Source organism: Cervus elaphus, chromosome 21 (genome assembly GCF_910594005.1).
Source record: "Cervus elaphus chromosome 21, mCerEla1.1, whole genome shotgun sequence".
Classification (NCBI taxonomy): domain Eukaryota; kingdom Metazoa; phylum Chordata; class Mammalia; order Artiodactyla; family Cervidae; genus Cervus; species Cervus elaphus.
The window spans coordinates 47790069-47810329 of NC_057835.1; the positions used below are offsets into that span (position 1 = coordinate 47790069).

The 20261-nt window shown below is 38.6% G+C and overlaps 1 protein-coding gene across 2 annotated transcripts in view; it reads right to left on the reverse strand.

Moving 5' to 3' along the window:
- The window catches only part of COLEC10 (collectin subfamily member 10), a 124118-nt gene extending 108176 nt beyond the window's left edge, over positions 1 to 15942 (reverse strand). The window contains exon 1 of one of the 2 annotated variants that reach the window (XM_043879267.1): positions 15836 to 15942. The gene's annotated coding sequence lies outside the window, so the exon portion shown is untranslated. The remainder of the gene's footprint in view (positions 1 to 15835) is intronic. The other variant, XM_043879265.1, reaches the window with a different exon arrangement.
- Positions 15943 to 20261: the final 4319 nt, after the last annotated feature.

Below are 20261 nucleotides of genomic sequence, written 5' to 3' on the forward strand. Positions count from 1 at the left end.
CTGTCCATCACCAACTCCCAGAGTTTACTCAAATTCATGCCCATCGAGTCGGTAATGCCATCCAGCCATCTTATTCTCTTTCGGCCTCTTCTCCTCCTGCCCCAATCCCTCCCAGCATCAGGGTCTTTTCAAATGAGTCAACTCTTCGCATCAGGTGGCCAAAGTATTGGAGTTTCAGCTTCAGCATCAGTCCTTCAAATGAACACCCAGGACTGATCTCCTTTAGGATGGACTGGTTGGATCTCCCTCCAGTCCAAGGGACTCTCAAGAGTCTTCTCCAACACCACAGTTCAAAAGCATCAATTCTTCGGCGCTCAGCTTTCTTCACAGTCCAATTCTCACATCCATACATGACCACTGGAAAAACCATAGCCTTGAGTAGACAGACCTTTGTTGGCAGTTATGTCTCTGCTTTTTAATATGCTATCTAGGTTGGTCATAACTTTCCTTCCAAGGACTAAGCGTCTTTTAATTTAATGGCTGCAATCACCATCTGCAGTGATTTTGGAGCCCCAAAAAATAAAGTCTGACACTGTTTCCACGATATTTAACCATCACAATTTAGTGGAGGTGGGCATTTTACAGGAAGAAACTGAGGCTCAGAATGTTGAAATAACTTTCTCAAGATCACAAAGATATTAAAAGACACAGCCAGGATTTATTATATAGTTGTGTAAGATCATCACACACACATCTATCTTAATGCTTCCCATGAGACACCCACCATTGTCCAGGCATCCAGTTTTCTGGAAAGATTATCTCCCTGAACAAAATGCAAGCCTCTGAGCTATCATAGACCCAAAACTTAAGCACAAGCTGAATCTCAGTGACAAAGAATTACTCTTTTGATAATGATTCAGTCAATTTAGCTCTTCCCTGGCCCTACAGAATTACATTTACTAGATTACTCATTTTCATGGAAATTATGAAAAATACTAATTCAGAGTAAACTGGGAACATAGGAAGCTAAGAAGGGGGATGGCATTCTGGGACTTTCCAGCCTCTTCAATGAGTTCCCAGAGGCACTCTTTCCCATACCTCATCTACTCACACTGCTTGTGATTGACTTGAGTCACATTATCATAAAAATATCTTCCCAAAGAGTTCTCAGTTTAAAAAAATTATTGTGTTCCATAATTCACTTAGAATTCATTGTTTTGCATTTTGAACTGCATTTTCCCATAGGATTAATGGTTTCAGTTTAGCTATCAAAAACTCTCTGACATATAACGTAGCTGAAATGTACTTAGTACCATACTGGTAAAGTGCAAATAATAGACTTGATAAGAAAATTCTTATAATTGCTAAAATTTAATAAATATGATCATAATAATTGTAACCTTGTACCAGGATCTGCATTTAACACAATCTCATGAAAATCTTCGAAGATATCATACCCCATTTTTATAAAGGAGAAAACTTTCTTGAGCCAGATTAAGTAATTAACCAAAAAAAACATAATTATTCAATTTTCAGGATTTAAACTCAGATCTAATACAAATTTGATATTTCTAGTTCCTCAAACTCTCTGAATGTTAATGTAAGAAAAAAAAAAAAACTGTCATCAAAGGTAAGAAATTCAATTTTACTTCCAGTTCTGTTGAAAATATGCTTTGGGCAAGTCCTTTGACTTCCCTGGACTTAATTCACTAGTGATCTGAACAGTTTGGACAACTGGTCTTTAAATTTATCTCGATGACAAATTTCTCATCCCCTCTAAATGCAGCCCTTTTAAAAACTCTTTGTTCCACAGTTAAATTTTTAGAAGTTTTTCTTTCTAATCAATCAAAATATATCTCCCAATAATTTCCAAAAAATTTTCTCCTAGAACCATACCAAGTAAACCCATATGCCCTTCTCCATCTATCCAATCAGTAACTGCACAAAGCAGTACCAGCATTAGGGAATCCAGAAAGGCTACAGTCAAGTGAGTAAAAATGAAATGAAACGATTACAATTGATATTTAATACAGATATATCTGAGTCCAGCAGGAGCATAGAGGAACTCTATATGTCTGTCTGGAATATATTAGTGATGGTGTGGTTGGCTGTACTGAAGTATTAATAGAAATAAAGACTAATATCCTAGGGGCTTAACACACATTTACTTTTCATTCAAGTAAATTTCAGTGTGGTTTGGTGATACTTCTATGCAACTCTCTCCCAAGTGATAAACTAGGAGCCAGGTTGCTTCCAACTTACAGTTTTGTCATCTTTGATCCTTCACTTATAGCTGCATAGACAAAAACCGAAAATGGAAAATCATGCATAAGGTTTTGTGGCTAGGGTTGTAAATCACTTTTGTCACTTCTGATCACATTTCCCTGGCAGGAACTCAGTCACGTGGTCCTAGCTCCTTGCAATGCTGACTGGGAAATGTACTCTTCCAGTATTTCCACAGATCAAATTGTTTGGTGCTCAAATTGCATTATGTTTCTTATAAGAACTCAGGTAATTTGCATTGCAGAGTTACAAATAAGTTAAGATATGAAAAATGAGCAGGAATTTTACAGATGATAAATATGATGGAGGTGTTTGGGTTAGAAAGAAATTCCTGAGCAAAGATCCAGACAGACCCAAAAAAACAACACGGCAGGTCCAGAGACCAGTATTTGTTACATAAATACTTATTGGGTCCATATCATCCATCAATTCCTTTGCTTAGTGCTGTATTTATCTTGGGAAAACTGGATGTCTCGGCAAGAGTTCTCCCTAAGACAAATTCTTGAGTGAAGATTCTATATTTAGAAAATGATCCCCCAAAGCAAAAGTGAACACACGGGAAAATGAAACAGAAAAGGAAGAAAAGCCAGTATGAGGTTGCACCTTCTAATTGGCCACTGATACAAACAACATGTCACTTGAGCCTGAGGGTTGAAGACTTATGTGTCTCATAACTGCTCTAAGAAGATTTGAAGTTGTGCACAAAAAAAGTCCAATAGCATCCTCTTCCAGTACCGTCCACCTCTTATATTACTTAGATTCACTTTGGCCTTCCATTAGTCCAATCCAGGACAAAGTTCCATTTCAAAGGTAGTCAGTTATTAAAAGTAGATTAAGGGTACTAGCTCCAGTTCCTGCTGCTGTAACTGGTAACGAAGCACATGATTTTAATTCATTCTCTCACTAATATACTGTTATGGGCTGAATGCTTGTGTTAGTTGCTCAGTCATGCCCGACTCTTTGCGACCCTATGGACTACAGCCCACCAGGCTCCTCTGTCCATGAGATTTTCCAGGCAAGGATACTGGAGTGGGTCCCCATTTCCTTCTCCAGGGGATCTTCCCAACCCAGGGATCGAACCCAGGTCTCCTGCACTGCAGGCAGATTCTTTACCAACTGGGCTATAAGGGAAGCCTGAATGCTTACGTCCCCCCAAAATGTATGCAGTGAAACCCTAGCCCCCAACGTGACTGCATTTGGAGATAAGGCCTCTACAAGTAAGGTTAGGCCCTGATACAGTAGGATTATAATTAAGAGGCACCAAGGAGCTTGCTCTCTCCCCCTCTTTCATCACCTGGACCAAGGAAAGGCCAGGTGAGCACACAATGAGAAGGAAACCATCTACAAGCCAGGAGGAGAGCTCCCACCAGGAACCACATGGACCACCACCTTGATCTTGAATTCCCCAGCTTCTAGAACTGGGAGAAACACATTTCTGGTGCTTAAGCCACTTAGTCTCTGGATTTGATTATAGCAGCCTGAGAAAATTGACACACTATCCATTGAATATTTTCCTCACCCTTAGCCTGTTTTTGGTTGGTCTAGTGGTCTCTCCTAGTAGTCAAGGTTGCTTGCCTAATGATATGGTCTAGACCTTCACTCCTGGGGACTTAGGACTCATGCCTTTGTCAGGTCATGGCCTGACATGACATACACTGGCCCATTCATCATAATCAATGGGTACAGAACCCCAAGTAAATATTCCCATTAATAAATGCTCCAACCTATCTCCTCTGTATAGTAACAATGCTAGCTCCTTATGGAAACCATGATCAGTTACCCACACCAGTGCTATAATCATTTCCTCACTTGCTAGTTCACTAGCATGAAGATTTCAGAGTGACTAAAAGGTCAGTCTAGCTTCACAAAGAGTAGAACTCTTCCTTTTTCCTTTGGAGGTAAATCCTTTAGGAAAATAGTTCCTCAAGTCCATCAGAGTCCAAGCACAAATTTTACATGTGAATTTCAAAAAACAGTGCCTATTTTATGTAAATCTATTGCTTCTTGGATTCATGTACTTTATCTGTTGCAGACCCAGCAGCATCTCTTGATCCTTGACTCAATATATTTACTCTATTCTGAAGATAATGCTGAAACTGTGAGGGCAATATTACTGAGCTGGCACATTAGTTGAGTGTTTAATAAGCATTTCCACTGTTCTAGTAGGTTTCTTGATGATTGAATCTAAAATAAGTTAAGTAGATCCCACAGTTATGATGGTATTTTAAGCATTTGGTAAGCCTTCAATTGTGGTACTAGATGTAGCACTGAAGGCAGAAAAGGCAAACCCATATCTTTATATATGATAATTCCAGGAAAAATAAATCTTCTCTCCTTCCAGGGTGGAAAAGGTTTGATGCTGGTTTCACTGAGGGAGGGCCTCATTAACGGTGCTATACACAAATTAGAACCACAGGACTAGGGAAAAATGGGTTGGTGTGGGTGAAGCACTGGATATATACAGTTCACTTTAGATATGTAGAGTTTGAAGAATGGGTTAGAAATTTAGATTTATACATTCAGAAGATAATTGGGAGCATCAGTATGGAGTTCAAGAGTGAGACCCTGGGCTGAGTAGGCTGGGGAATGAATAGCCTATAGATGGTATACTCAGAATAAAAACTTCAGTCTCAGAGAGACTGCTATTCATTCCTGCAGTTCTCTCAAGGATAATTCTTGGCAACTGTAAAGGAAAAGGGATAAGACTGAAACTGAAGCAGCTTCAGTCTGTGATCCTAGGAAAGGTGATATATTAAGAGGATTCTTGGGATTTTTACTCTTGTTTTCCTTGATCATATAGTTGAAGTTGCTAGAATAGGTGGTGGGTATCAAGACTGAACCAGTATTTCATTTGGAAGAAACTATTTCCCTAAGGATCCGAAAAGTTCTCCACACTTAGTTTTCCTGTAAATAACAATGACAGCTAACCACTTTTGAGTGCTTAATATATGAGCTATCATTTGAGTCTAGAATTTCCCTAAAAGTAGGCTGATTGCTGTAATGGGTTATGGTTTGGTTGAACAAATGTTCTGGTTTTCCCAGTAACATTTCAGTTTCATATTTCAGTGATATTTCAATCACCCAGTAACATTTCAGTGCTCTCCTGGGTAGCTCAAACAGTAAAGAATCTGCCTGCAGTGCAGAAGACCTGGGTTAAATCCCTAGGTCAGGAAGATCCCCTTGAGAAGGGCATGGCAACCCACTCCAGTATTATTGCCTAGAGAATCCCATGGACATAGGAGCCTGGTTGGCTACAGTCCATGGAGTCACAAAGAGTCGTACACAACTGAGTGACTAACAGACACACACACATTTCATTTTCTGCCTAGGGTACCAATCCGGGTGTTATTATTAATGTGCCCGATTTCATTCTCAGAAGTGTTGATATCTATATTATCCAGTCCTCCTAGTTATAAATATGATAAGATATCCAGTCCTCCTAGTTGTAAATATGGTAAGATATTGATCCCTTCAAGGAGGCTAGACAGCTTACCATAGTTGGGAAACCCCATAATATTCTCTGACCTCATCCATTTGTCTTAGTGTGCTAGGCAATGTTACAATTTTTAATGTGTGCCACAATGTGAAAAAGGTACAGAATCTGGGCAACTTGCTTGGTATTATCATCTCAATTTTAGAGGTAAGGATATGGGTTCAGTGGCACAACCAAGATCAAACTGGAAAAGAGAAGATAAAAATCCAGATCCCTATGGGAGATGACGAGGGTGGGATGATCTGAGGGAATAGCATCAAAACATATATATTATCAAGTGTGAAACAGATCGCCAGTCCAGGTTGGATGCATGAGACAAGTGCTCAGGGCGGGTGCACTGTGAAGACCCAGAGGGATGGGATGGGCAGGGAGGTGGGAGGGGGGCTCAGGATGGGGAACACATGTAAATCTATGGCTGATTCATGTCAATGTATGGCAAAAACCACTACAATATTGTAAAGTAATTAGCCTCCAACTAATAAAAATAAATGAAAAAAAAAAATCCAGATCCCTCTAAATGATATCATCTTGCTTTCCAAGAATCCTTAAAAGGACATCCAGTTAATTCATCCTATGCTCAGGGATGCCAATCACATACTCATTCTGTTTATGTTGAAATCATTTTGGGACAATGATATGGAACTCTATCAAAAAGAGAAATACTTCTTACTTTTTGAAAACAATTGTGCCATTTGGGACCCAACCAAGTATTTCAGAGAAGTATTAAAACCAGTGAACTAGAACCTGATATAGAGTATAATTTATTCTGCACACGATTTACATTTATGTGGTTCCTGACTTTGAATCCTCACATCACACCGAAACACAGCTCTCTTATCAAGCACAGTTTCAAAGTGGCTCAGCAGATAAAGAATCTGCTTGCATTGCAGGAGATGCAGGTTTGATCCCCAGGTCGGGAAGATTCCCTGGAGTAGGATATGGCAACCTACTCTAGTATTCTTGTTAAAATCTATGAACAGAGGAGCCTGGGTGGGCTACACTCCATGGAATCACAAAGAGTCAGACATGACTGAGCATTCATGCACAACTTATTTACAAGTAGTTGAAAAACACAATCTGGTAAAGACTTCGACTTCTCTCCATTGTAACTGGTCACACAAAGAGCTTTCCTGAATGTTTATCTATACATTTCAGTCACTAAAATAGTAATGATATTCTCTTTGTAGTAGCAAGAATATTTCTCTTTACAAAGTGTAAGTTCAATTGGAACTAAGTCAATGAAGAGAAAATTAAATCACATATGATTATGGAAAGAACTTTCCTGCCCTAAGTTATCCAAAGTTACTCAGTTACTAAGTGGAAGAGTAGGGAATTAAAGCCAGATTTAGAGCGCTTCAAAAGTCCAGGGTTGTGAAATGATGTTCAAAGATATCTTCAGTGATTCATGTCACTCACCTGGATCCCCATCGTTTTGAGACAATTCCTCAAGGCTGATTCAAATCCCTTTGCTTGAATTCTCTATCTCCAACTACAACTTTCTAATTTTCTCTAATTCCAATAAAGTACTTTCTTTAGCATCATTAAAGTTTCCAGTTTCTCAGTCTCATCTCTCAATAATCTAAAACCATTCATTTATTTCTGGCTTTACTTTCTGATACTAGCCAGGTAATACTTTTTGGCCAACAATTTCCACAAAGCTTTACCCCAATACTATTGGTATCCCCTTCTAACTATCCTGGGTAGACCCTGCTGGCCCTTTTAATGAGACTCCTTTGCGAAGCAATGTAATTAACTAGATAAGAACTTGAAGAGACTTGAAGGCATTTGGTCACTGGAACAGAACATTCAAGCCTTGTAAATAAAATGCCATCATCCAGAAAATTTGGTCTACATGATCCCATTTATTCTGGTCCATTAAATGACTGGTTAAATATTTTGAGCATTTGGGTGTCAGCCCCTAACCATGGTTTTTCAGTTCCTTTTGAGCACAAATAATATTTAATATCTTAATGCTAAGATCCCATATGCCTTGAGGCCAAAAAAATAAAACAGAAGCAATATCGCAATAAATTAAGACTTAAAAAGGTCCACATAAAAAATCTTCAAGAAAAATAAAATTTAAAAAGTTTCTTCTAGTAATATGAAATAAATCTTTTTGGGGGGGGCCACGCAATGTGGCTTGAGGGATCTTAGTTCCCTGACCAGGGATTGAACCCAAGCCCTTGGCAGTTAAAGTTCAGAGTCCTAAATTTTGGGCCACCAGGGAATTCAGAAACATATCTTTTAATAACCAAATGTTTTTAGGTATTTCATTAGGAAACATTTAAGTTGCATTATTGTGATACAACTATTTGAAGAAACAGGCTAGTGATGTTTTATTAATATATTTAAAGATTTTTCTATTAAATTAATGAAATTCATCAATTTAAAGAATATACTTAATAAAAGTACTAAAACTTTATGAATATATATACCAAAAAGCATACACAGGCACATTCATACAATCATATCAAATATATAATTGAGTATTGATATTTATGAAGTGGGACTATAATTAGACTTGCTTTTTTCCCAAGTTACCTATATATATAAGATCAATTTCATTATTCATTGATCCTTACTTTGTAAGGCACAGAGTAATAGAACTAAACTTATATTTGTGAGCAAGAAAAGAAAAATTTTAGAATGAAAGTGATTGTCAAATTCAATATGGTTTTGATCTTTACCTCTACAAAAACACAAATGGTCAAGCTTTGGTGTCATAAACTGTAAATTATGAATGCTAAAACCATAGAGGTGCTGTAATGATTTCCATTTTTAAAAACTGTAAGTGGTTATCTCCACTTCCTACTTTAAATTTGGAAACAAAACAATGCAATATTTAATCACTTGTACTGAAAGAATTACTGTTCAGGCTCAGTAAAAGTGGAATAGAAAGTGAAAGTGAAGTCACTCAGTCGTGTCCAACTCTTTGCAACCCGTGGACTATAGCCCACCAGGCTCCTCCATCCATGGAATTTCCTAGGCAAGAGTACTGGAGTGGGTCGCCATTTCCTTCTCCAGGGGATCTTCCCGACCCAGGGATCGAACCCGGGTCTCTCTCATTGCAGGCAGATGGTTTACCGTCTGAGCCACCAGGGGTTCCAACCAGGTTTAGGGTGGAAAGAATTCAAAGAATCAACAGGTCTTGCAAGCCTTACTTATCAAGGAACACGAGTTCAGTTAACAAACACTTTTTGAGCACCTATTTATAGGGCTTCCCTGGTGGTTCAGATGGTAAAGAAACTGCCTTCAGTGTAGGGGACCTGGGCTCAATACTTGGGGTGGGAAGATCCTCTGTTGAAGGGAATGGCTACCCACTCCAGTATTCTTGCCTGAAGAATTCCATGAACAGAGGAGCCTGGCGGGCTATAGTCCATGGGGTCAAAAAGAGTCAGACAGGACTGAGTAACTAACACCTTAACTTTTTGTAAGCTTACAGTAGTTCCTGCATTACTGATGCTGTGTCACTACATGGCATTTGGTCCATTGCTTTGGATCACTACAATATTCGATCTCCATGCAACTGTTTCCTTTGGCCGGAGCAGGGCTTTCTGTCAAGGCAGTAGCTAAACCATTACGGTCACTTTTCCCTCTCCTTCCTCTCCCCTCTTCAATCTACAAAGGCACTACTGGGATTTAGCCTCTAGGCAAAACGTAACCAACCTTGTTTTAGGATACCATTCGCCTGATCACCGGGCAAAACACCAGCCTGTTGTTTTTATTTTCTTTACTGTACTCTGATCGAAATGTGTGCTTTCCTTTCAATGTCCTACTCCTCATTTCCTGTCCAAACTTTTCTGCTATGATACTAATTATTAAAAGCCTCAACTCCATCACCTAATGCATCCTATACATTCTGATTTAAGAGTAACCCCTAGGACACCTTAGACCCCTGTGCCTCACTCACATGGAAGCTTTTTATTCTCCCATATTCACTCAGGCTCAGGGTTGACAGGAAGAGTGGGGCTCTCCCCATCATCACAATGATCTGTAGGACATGACTCTTCCACTCTTTGTTAACATCTCGTATCCTGTGTGAATTCACACTTGTGAATTTCATGTGAACTTGTCATGGTCTCCATCAGTCCCTCTGCATTCATGAAAGGGTTTGCATTCATGATTGGCTTCACCACCAAGCCCACTATCTTCCTCTCCACCACATTTCCTGCAATCATTCTTAACAGCCTCAACATTTCTATCTATCCATCACAGTGGTCTATACCCCATCTCAATTACATTCATATGAACATTTTTTCTGCCAAATAACTGGGCCATTTTGGAAACGTCCTATGATTCCAATTCACTTACTCTTAATACACACACTGAACCAGATCTCCATTACTTTCCCTCACCACTTCTCTTTCAAAAAATTTTTTCAGCTGCACCCTTGGGCATGTGGGACCTTAGTTTCCCAGTCAGAGATTGAACCTGTGCCCCACACCCCTGCCCAACCACATTTAAAGGCAGAGTCTTAATCCCTGGGCTGCTGGGAAAGTCCCTCCCCTATCACTTTTAAAAACATCCACCACCCTCTTCTGCACTGTGCTCCTTTCTCTGCTTAGATCTCATCTTCAGAAGTGCTTCCCCTTGCTTAGGAACACTCTTAAATCACTTTCCCCTCCTCTTTATCTTACTCTGCCATTTTTTTGCTGGGTGAAACTCAAGCTTGATTAAACTCAGCTATCCTATTGCTCTGTGCTTGCACCTAAGAGGCTATATGTTACTAGAAGAAAGGACACAGGTATGCTGATAGACTTCATTTTAATTTATGAACTCTGCAATGCCTGATAATCCTACCATACTTCTCCAGAAAAATTACTTCCTCATTCTCCAATCTATCACCCTTTTCTGATAGCCACCCTTTCCTCCTATCTCACTCTCAGCTGAAAACATTGCAGGATAATTTCCCCCAAAACAATCAGGAAAGAAACAATTTCATCTTCTTCTCTCTGATGCTAGCTCTTCCTTCCATTTGCCTCTTCTTCTTGCCACTGTCTTCTTCTTGTTTTATGGATCAGGTATCCTGCTCTCGTAGAAGGCCTTCCCCTCCACAGGTGCTCTGGAGACCACAATATTCCCTTTCTTTACTGCACATCATTTTCTTCTTCACCAAAGGATCATTCATATTTGCCCACAAATTTCCTGGTAGCTCATGGGCTTTCCTGGTGGCTTAGAGGGTAAAGAATCTGCCTATAATGTAGGAGACCTGGGTTCAATCCCTGGGTTGGGAAGTTCCTCAGGAGAATGAAATGGCAATCCACTCCAATATTCTGGCCTGGAGAATTCCATGGACAGGCAGAGGAGCCTAGTGGGTTACAGTCCATGGGGTCGCAAAGAGTTGGACACAACTGAGTGACTAACTCACTTTCATGCCTTAATACTCATCTTTTAAAAAGACCCCATAATTCTTTTCAGTTTTCATTTCAGTATCTGCTCCAAAGGGTTTTAAAGAACCCTCTATACTCATTGATTCCCCTTCCTCCATTCTATTTGTTCCTAGTCTTACTGTAACTGAACAGCCATTAACTGAAATAATTTTTTTCAGGGTCACCAACATCTTACATCTTCCCAAAGTCAATGACAAATTTTCTGTTCCCGCTTTTCTCAACATCTCAGTAGGAGTCAACAAATCTGACTAATCTTATCTCTTAACTTCATTTTCAAGGTTTTTGAGACCATATTTACAGTGCTTTTTCTCCCTTCTTGGGACATTCTCAATTTCCTTTACTGGCTCCTTCTCTTTTTTCAGATCTTTAAGTATAGGAAACCCCTCGGGCTCTGTCCTCAGCCTTTATCTGTTCTCTAGAACACACATCCTAAGGCGATTTTAACTATTCCCATGACTTCAAATGTCATCTAAATGCCAATTTTCCTCATACAAAGTACTGCAATTAATCTCGATGAATAAACAAATGAATGGCAAAAGGGCAACCATTTCCATAATCTTGTATGCATCTTGTATATGTCTTACTGTGTAACCTTGGGAAAATTACTTAATGCATTTATGCCTCAATTGATAACATTACTTAATGTCTGGAGTTCTTATGAAAATTAAATGATAATGTACCCAAAGCACTTAGCCTAGTGCCTGACAAACAGGAAGTACTCAATAAATTCGAACACAACAATACATATTAGTTATATCAGGGATGGGCTATTATTTAGAAAACACAATTAAGCCAAACAAAACAAGTTCTTAAATTTTCATCTCAAGATCACATTTACAAGAATATCACAATCACTTGGCATTTCAAGAACTTCTATTCATGAGCTTTCGTATTTAATTAATCTTTTTTTCTTTTTTTTCAGCCAAGGTGATGGTTTCATGGCTCCTCCACACATGACCAAAAGCAATCTGTCCCCTCTATCTTATGTAAGAATGGAGTCAACTAAATAGACACTTAGGGTAGGTGTTAGTTATTAAATACATACATGGGGTTTAAGTCTATCCACAATGGGAATAACTGGGATATTTACTCCTTTGGGGAATATAAGCAAAAGGAAAACATAACTGATTCCTTTTAAATTCTTACAGTTTTATAGGGATGCAAACAATTTTTACCTATAATGTCTCATTTTATCTTTAATTCAATCCTGTGAGGTGGCAGGAAGACTATAATTTTTATCTTATAGTTGAAAATAGTGAGGTTAATTGACTCCCATGGTTTATAATTGGCATTATAATTTTCTTACCTGGAAAACAGTTCTTGATTGCTAGTCTGCTAAACACTCCAGTACCAGTCCTTAGTGCTTTGCCTTGGTAGATATTGTGATGAACTGATTTTATTATATGAAATAGAACAGGTTGTTTTTCACTTGTTAACACCAACACCTTTATTTTACTGCCATCTAACAGATTTCCTTAATACCCCTTGACTGAGAAGCTGCACGATCTGTGCTTTAGTCTACTGTATATAACTTTACAAACCATGAAACCTGGTCCACTAACACTTGAGAGTTTCCATAAGGCAGAAGACACCCAGACACTCACCAGTTATAAAGCATGACCAATGAAGGAGAAAGGGGTATGACAAAAGCAGAGCCTACAGAGAGATTTCCTTACAAAGCCTAGAGTAGACAGCAGGTTTAGAATCACTCAGAGCCAGGTCTTCATCACCTTGTCATGGCATTTGAAGAAGAAGGAAAAAAAAAAAAAACTTTTGAGTGTATTTTTTCAGCTAAAACCGAGGACCCTAATATCTAACTCATAGCATCATCATGAGGATTAAAGTGCCTAACATATTACTGGTGTTTAATAAGCATTTGTTACCACTTCAATTCCCTCAAAAACCACTGGTTCATTTGGGTTAAAGATGTCACCCAGCAGGAAGAGGGAGACCAATTCCAGCTGGGCATTTTATTACCAAGTGCAGCAGAGAGTAATTAAAGTCAAATATGTACCCTTGTTTTGTTCTTCGTTTTGAATGCATTCATCTTGTTTTTAAAAACTGTCAACTACAATGCAGGAAAAAAGCTGTGTGAAAGGTATTAGAATGCTTATATTCCTCAGCCTACTGAAAACGTCATTTTAAAAGTAAAAGCCTAAGAAAAATTTGATAGTGTTTAATTTGAAGAAGAGATGAACTCTTAGACAAGTATTGCTTTGATTCCCTCAATGAGATTTTTGCTGATAAATGAACATAATCTCATATATTATATACAGAGACTCCTTTAAAAATCTGCCTCCATTAGCCTTTCAAAAATGTCATCTTTTACTCATCCACATCATGGTTTTTCTCCCTCAAATAGCCCCTAATTACTAGAAAGGAAAGAAGAAAAAGGACTAGGATATGAACTGTATTACTTTTCAGAATGTAGAAATCTGCTTAAGATGTATTTTCATAATTATAGCTTACACAGATATCCTGGAAGTAAAAGACTCTGAGTATTTCTAATTATCTTGTAGATTATCAAGTTAGAAGAGAAAATGGCCAAAATACTTAAATGAGCATCTTCTTGTGAGGATCAAACTGATTAAATAACCTTTATGAGCAAAAGAGAATTTCCACATTCACATCATAAATGGATCTATTAACTTTTAAAAAATCTTTTTATTTTGTATTGGGGTATAGTCTCTTAACTTTTAATATTGTTTTAAAGTTCAAACTCTTAAGCTGTAAAAGTTATAACTTTTAAAATGGGTTTACTCATAGCACATATAAATTACTTTTTAGTGAGAAAAGACATTTCAGATTTATTTCATAACAATCCAGCCACAGGGTGTTACTTTTAGTCCCACTTAGCGGACAGCTAGAAAGTGAATATCACAGATAGAAGTAATCTGTCCAGGATATACTTCAAATAAGTGGAATGAATAGTTAGAACTTGAGCCTGGGTCTCTTGAGCCCACTTTGCCAATGCTTTTCACTATTCACTTTGCTTTAGACTTACAAGACTTTGATTTGAGTCTCATATTAGTTGTTTCTGGGCAGTCAACTTTGGGTAAGTCAACTAACTTCTCTGAAGCTCAGGTATCTTTTTTTAAATTTAATTTTATTTTTCAATATTGTACAATTTTATTTGTTAATTGCATCTCAATATAGGAATGGTGGGAAACCTCATCTCATTTGGGTTCTTTCTTTATGTCTTCAGTTGTAGATCTTTTCTAGTAGGTTTTTATCTTTTTCTTAGATGGTTATTCTGCAGATAGTTGTGATCTGGGTGTGCTCCTGAGAGATGAATTCAGGGTCTTTATATTTTGCCATTTTGCTAGTGCATAAAAAAGAAAGAAACAGCAACATACCCTCAGGTATCTTTCTTTTCAAATGGGTAAAGTAACATCTAGTTTCCTTTCAAGGCTTTAGAAAGAGCAAAGGACATAATGAATATTAAAACACTTCACAACAGCTTTTAATATTCCTATTAAAAAGTCAAACAGTTTGACAGTTAAATGGTTATAGAGACTGACTGCCTGGCAAAATGGAAAGAACAAGACCCCGAGTGAGCCTCAGATATAAATATAGGTCTAAATTCTTATTTTTTCACTTCCTAGCTTTGTACCTGACCCACATTCCTTATTTTCTGAGGATCGGTTTCCTCACTTGTAAAACTGGCACACACAATAAGTGCTGCTCCATGATCTGCGCCTGATTTACTCCCTTTTAAACTGAAATAGTTATTATTCAGGTTTTATTATATTCTCAGTATTTGTTTAAAGAGAAATTTAATAGCTACTCAGCAAAGGCATATTTGCTTCTTTGCTAGTGGTGGTGGTTTCATCACTAATTTGAGTCCGACTCTTGTGACCCCATGGACTACAGCCCTCCAGGCTCCTCTGTGCATGGGATTTTCCAGGCAAGAATCCTGGAGTGGGTTGCCATTTCCTTCTCCAGGGGATCTTCCTGATCTAGGGATTGAACCTGGGTCTCCTGCATTGCATGCAGATTCTTTGCTGAGCCACCAGGGAAGCCCTTCTTTAGTGTGACCAAATTTCATCTTGAAACTGCAAATCCCACCTTCACGTTACAGACAGGTCTATCAGATTGAATTAAAATAGAAGTAATTTATATCCTTTTCAGTGGAAAACAAAACACAACAAAAGCCTATCCTGAGATTCAAGCAGATGAGAGGAAGATCCAAGAGAGAAAAGAAAAGATCTGTATGAAAATGCAACCTTGGCCCAGCTGTCAAAGCATACAAAGAAACACAGAGGTTTTGCTCGTTGGGTGAAGAGCAGACTGTTGGGATCCTTTCCGTGTGCAAAACAGTGGACTTGGACCACCTGGGAAGCTGTGAGGCTTAGACACCTGAGCCACAGGAATGACTGAGTGGTATTGAAAGATCTCAGAGAAGCTTGCTAATGCAAACTAGCTTTCCCCAAAAGGCCCTGTTAAAAAGCCACCCATGGTCAAGTTTGAGCATCAGAATATCTATTTGCTTTCCTGGTTTTTGTATTATTTGATTCTCAAATTCCTTCTTGCTAAAGCAGCACATGTCCAAATGAAAATTCTGTAAATACAGGGGCATTCAAGACTCATACCTTGCCATCACTCCCCCAAACTGCTCTTGAGGGGGACCTGGCGCAACCCACCCATGAAATCTCTGGCTGAGACCCTGGCAGAAAGCAGACTGCTTCACGCATTAGCAGCCCAGAGTTATTTTGGGTCTGCCACTTACCAGCAATGTATGCTTGTGTGGGCCACTTAACCTTTCTGGGCTTCTGCTTCTTATCTATAAATCTACGAGGCTGGGCTGAAGACTGAGTATCTGCCAGATCCTTCTTGTCCCAGTGTTCTCTGATCCAACTTATGAACCAATAATAAGGATTCCCAAACTAAAACAAAGTCAATGGTGCCTCCAATTTGGAATGCACTGACGTGATGTTACTAGATTTAGTGTATCTGTGGAGAGGGGAAAAAAAAAAAACAGTTTACCGGCAGCCTGGGTGAGTCAAAAGGCCAAGCTATTTTTGGTAAAGACCACTAAACAGGCTTGGGCATTTATATGCATTTTCTCAGCAACAGGACACAGGCATCTTGCCCACATTCCAGGGAAAGACCTACCAACACCTTTGCTACAGTCCAATAGTGAAATAAATGTACTTAGCTGAATAAGGACACCTCCAGTGAATGCTGTTTTTTTTTTTTTTTTTTTAAGGTTGGTTATGCTTTGCAGTCTGCAAAGAGGTTATCTTGTCAAGTTGGTAGTCATCAGGTGGGACTCACAGCTTCAGTAGGGGAGTTAAGCATTTCTGGACTACTTTTTTTCTATTTGCCTATACTAAATTGAATTAAGAAATCATCACCTTATAAAGATTCCTGTGGTCAGGACTAAGAGATACAGTGACCATCGTATATTGAGTTTGGACGACAACTTTGTAAATGACAGGTCGACAAATGGTCTTTCTAGTACTTAAGGATGATTAGGATAAAGAATGTTTTCCTTTTATCATTAAATCTTTTGACATTTTAGGTAGTGCAGCTCTAATGGAGAGAGCTAACTCCAGGATGTAAAGTAACACTTACTGATGCTAAGTCACCCTACTGGGTGGTACATTTGGAAACCGCCAAGAGAATCAATTATAAAAGTTCTCTTCACCAAGAAAAAACTTTCCTTGTATCTACGTGAGCCGATGGATGCTAAAACTTCTGGTGATGGTCTTTTCACGTATAAGTCAGTCAAGTCACAATGCTATAGACATTAAACTTACACAGGGCTGTCTGTCAGTGATGACTCAGTAAAATTGAAAGGAAAAAAGTTTATAAGGAAAATGTTTAATGAAAATCAGTCAATTTTAGAAAAAAAGTGCTAACACCCATAGTTAGCATGTTAATGAGGCAGCAAAATACGACATTTAAAAGTGAGAATTTGAAAACCACAGTGTTGAAATGTGAATTCCAGCTCTGTGTCTCTTTTATTCACTCTGACACCTTGGGCAGGAGATAGCCTCTGGGAGACTCAGTTTTCCTATCTGTATAATGGTGAGAATCATTGCACCTAATGTGAATATATATACACATATGATGCAGTCAGCATACAGACTAATTCATAAGCACTAAGTCAACATTATTAGCATTAATAATCTATTACAAAAGTAAACTTTGAATTATGCTTTGTATAACTATACACTTTGTATCGTTTGTACTAGGTATTGTATTGCAAAATGTTAACCAGATTTACCCTCAACTCTGCTAAACATGAACCTCTGAAGACACAGGGGCTTAGTCAAGCCATCTTCTAACCACCAGGGAACTGAGAAACTGAGGGGACACATAGAAAACAGATGGAAGAAATGCAGAAAGAAAAGTCAGGCTGCTAAAGCATTATTTATACAATAGTGTCATTTAGATTCTTGATCTAGGAAAAGAAACTTTAGTCTTGAAATGTTCAGTTGTATAAGCTAAGGAGTTCTCTATTTTAGTTGAGCAAGCTTGAGATATATCTTCAAACACATGAAAAGATGCTCAACATCACTCATTATCAGAGAAATGCAAATCAAAACCACAATGAGGTACCATTACACGCCAGTCAGGATGGCTGCTATCCAAAAGTCTACAAGCAATAAATGCTGGAGAGGGTGTGGAGAAAAGGGAACCCTCTTACACTGTTGGTGGGAATGCAAACTAGCACAGCCGCTATGGAGAACAGTGTGGAGATTTCTTTAAAAACTGGAAACAGAACCGCCATATGACCCAGCAATCCCACTTCTGGGCATACACACCGAGGAAACCAGATCTGAAAGAGACACGTGTACCCCAATGTTCATCGCAGCACTGTTTATAATAGCCAGGACATGGAAGCAACCTAGATGCCCATCAGCAGATGAATGGATAAGGAAGCTGTGGTACATATACACCATGGAATATTACTCAGCCATTAAAAAGAATTCATTTGAATCAGTTCTAATGAGATGGATGAAACTGGAGTCCATTATACAGCGTGAAGTAAGCCAGAAAGATAAAGACCATTACAGTATACTAACACATATATATGGAATTTAGAAAGATGGTAACAATAACCCTATATGCAAAACAGAAAAAGAGACACAGATGTACAGAACAGACTTTTGGACTCTGTGGGAGAAGGCGAGGGTGGGATGTTTCGAGAGAACAGCATCGAAACATGTATATTATCTAGGGTGAAACAGGTCACCAGCCCAGGTTGGATGCCTGAGACAAGTGCTCGGGCCTGGTGCCCTGGGAAGACCCAGAGGAATCAGGTGGAGAGGGAGGTGGGAGAGGGGATCGGGATGGGAAACACATGTAACTGCATGGCTGATTCGTGTCAATGTATGGCAAAAACCACTACAATATTGTAAAGTAATTAGCCTCCAACTAATAAAAATAAATGGAAAAAAAAGATATATATCTTATGCTACTTACAAAAAAAAAAACCACACCACCACCAAACCAATGCCTATTGGATCCTTGTTAAAAATGCAGTTTCCTTGACCTTCCAATCTTCAAGATCCAATCTTCAAGAGTGGTTCTAAGGAATTCAGAATCCTTAACGAGATCCCCAAGTGATTCTCCTACAACACCAGTGTTAGGGACTGAATTGTGTATCCCCCAAACTCATTTATTGAAATCTTCACTCCAAAATGGCAACCCACTCCAGTATTCTTGTCTGGAGAATCCCATGGTCAGAGGAGCCTGGCAGGCTATAGTCCTTGGGGTAGCAAGAGTCGGACACGACTTGGCGACTAAACCAACCAACCAAACAGTACCTCAGGAGATGACTGTATGTAGATACAGGGTCTTTAAATAGGTTTTAAAGTGAAAAGAGGCCATTAAGGTGACCTGTTATTCAACACAACTGATGTCCTTATGAAAACAGATCAGGACAATCGGGACACAAACATACAGTGAGGAGACCATGTGAAGACACAGAAGAAGACCACCACCTACAAGCCAAAGAGGCCTCAGGAGAAATCAACTCTGATGATACCTCCATCTGGAATTGGACAAAATAAACTGCTGTTGTTTAAGCCACCCAATTGGTGATACTTTGTTATCACAGTCCTAGAAAATGAAGATAATCAGCTGTGGGACACATCAATTCTGGAACTCCTCACTCCATGTCAACATCTGGTTTACAACCTTCCAGGCAAGCAGTCCTACAGCCTTTGTTTGAATCTCCCTGCAAAGGGAGGCCTCAAAATTCTAGCATTGCCCATCTCATCTTAGAACTGCTCAGTGTGAGAAAATCTTCCTTACTTTACACTGAAATTTCTGTTATCATAACAGTTAAGCTTCCTAATGATAACACTGGGACACCCTAAGATTCTAAAGCAGTATCAGAACAGTCAAAGAAAGCATTTTACTTGCTGAAAGTTTAATGCTATGTTTACTACTGACAGTATAATATTTGATTTTAATATTCTAGCTTTTAATTAACTTATGATATTTGACAAATATTACTTGATTATAACTAGCACTCTCAATTTACTGATCACTCTGGATAAAACAGAGTTTATCATAGTTTCTAAAATAAAAATACTATGTATGAAGTTTTCTTCCCCAAGGGATTATGGACTTCTGAAGTACAATCAACAAATGATGATAAAATCTCATTAAGTTTGGCTGCTTTGTCCTTCCTAAGGTCAGATCCTTTAGCTCCAGAGGAAATGCTTGCTGCGTAAAATTTCTACCTGCAGTTCACAGGCTGCCTATTCCTATAAACCTATAGGTAATACTCCTGTCAGGAAGTAATATTTTTACTGTTTTATTTAAAATAGTCCTATCAACTGTTTTACTGAAACAATGATTATTTTGGACAGGTTCTGCCCAGTGGAGTTGTTTAAACTGATTCAATTACCTGTGTAATTGACCTCCAAAGCTTTCCCATTTTAAAGAGGATATTTCTCATTTTAAAGCAGACACTGACGGTCAGGCTAACGTTGAATAAAGGTCCTTTCACTTCAGTTGACTCTACTGAAACTCTTTTAATAGTGTAACAACAGTAATAATAATAACTAACATTTATTAACTGCTTACAGTGATTCTATAGCAGGCTTTGTACGTATTGCCTTATTTAATACAATTACCCCTTGATAGAGGTTGTATGTACTATCTGCATTTTACAGGTGAATCTCAGCGAAGTT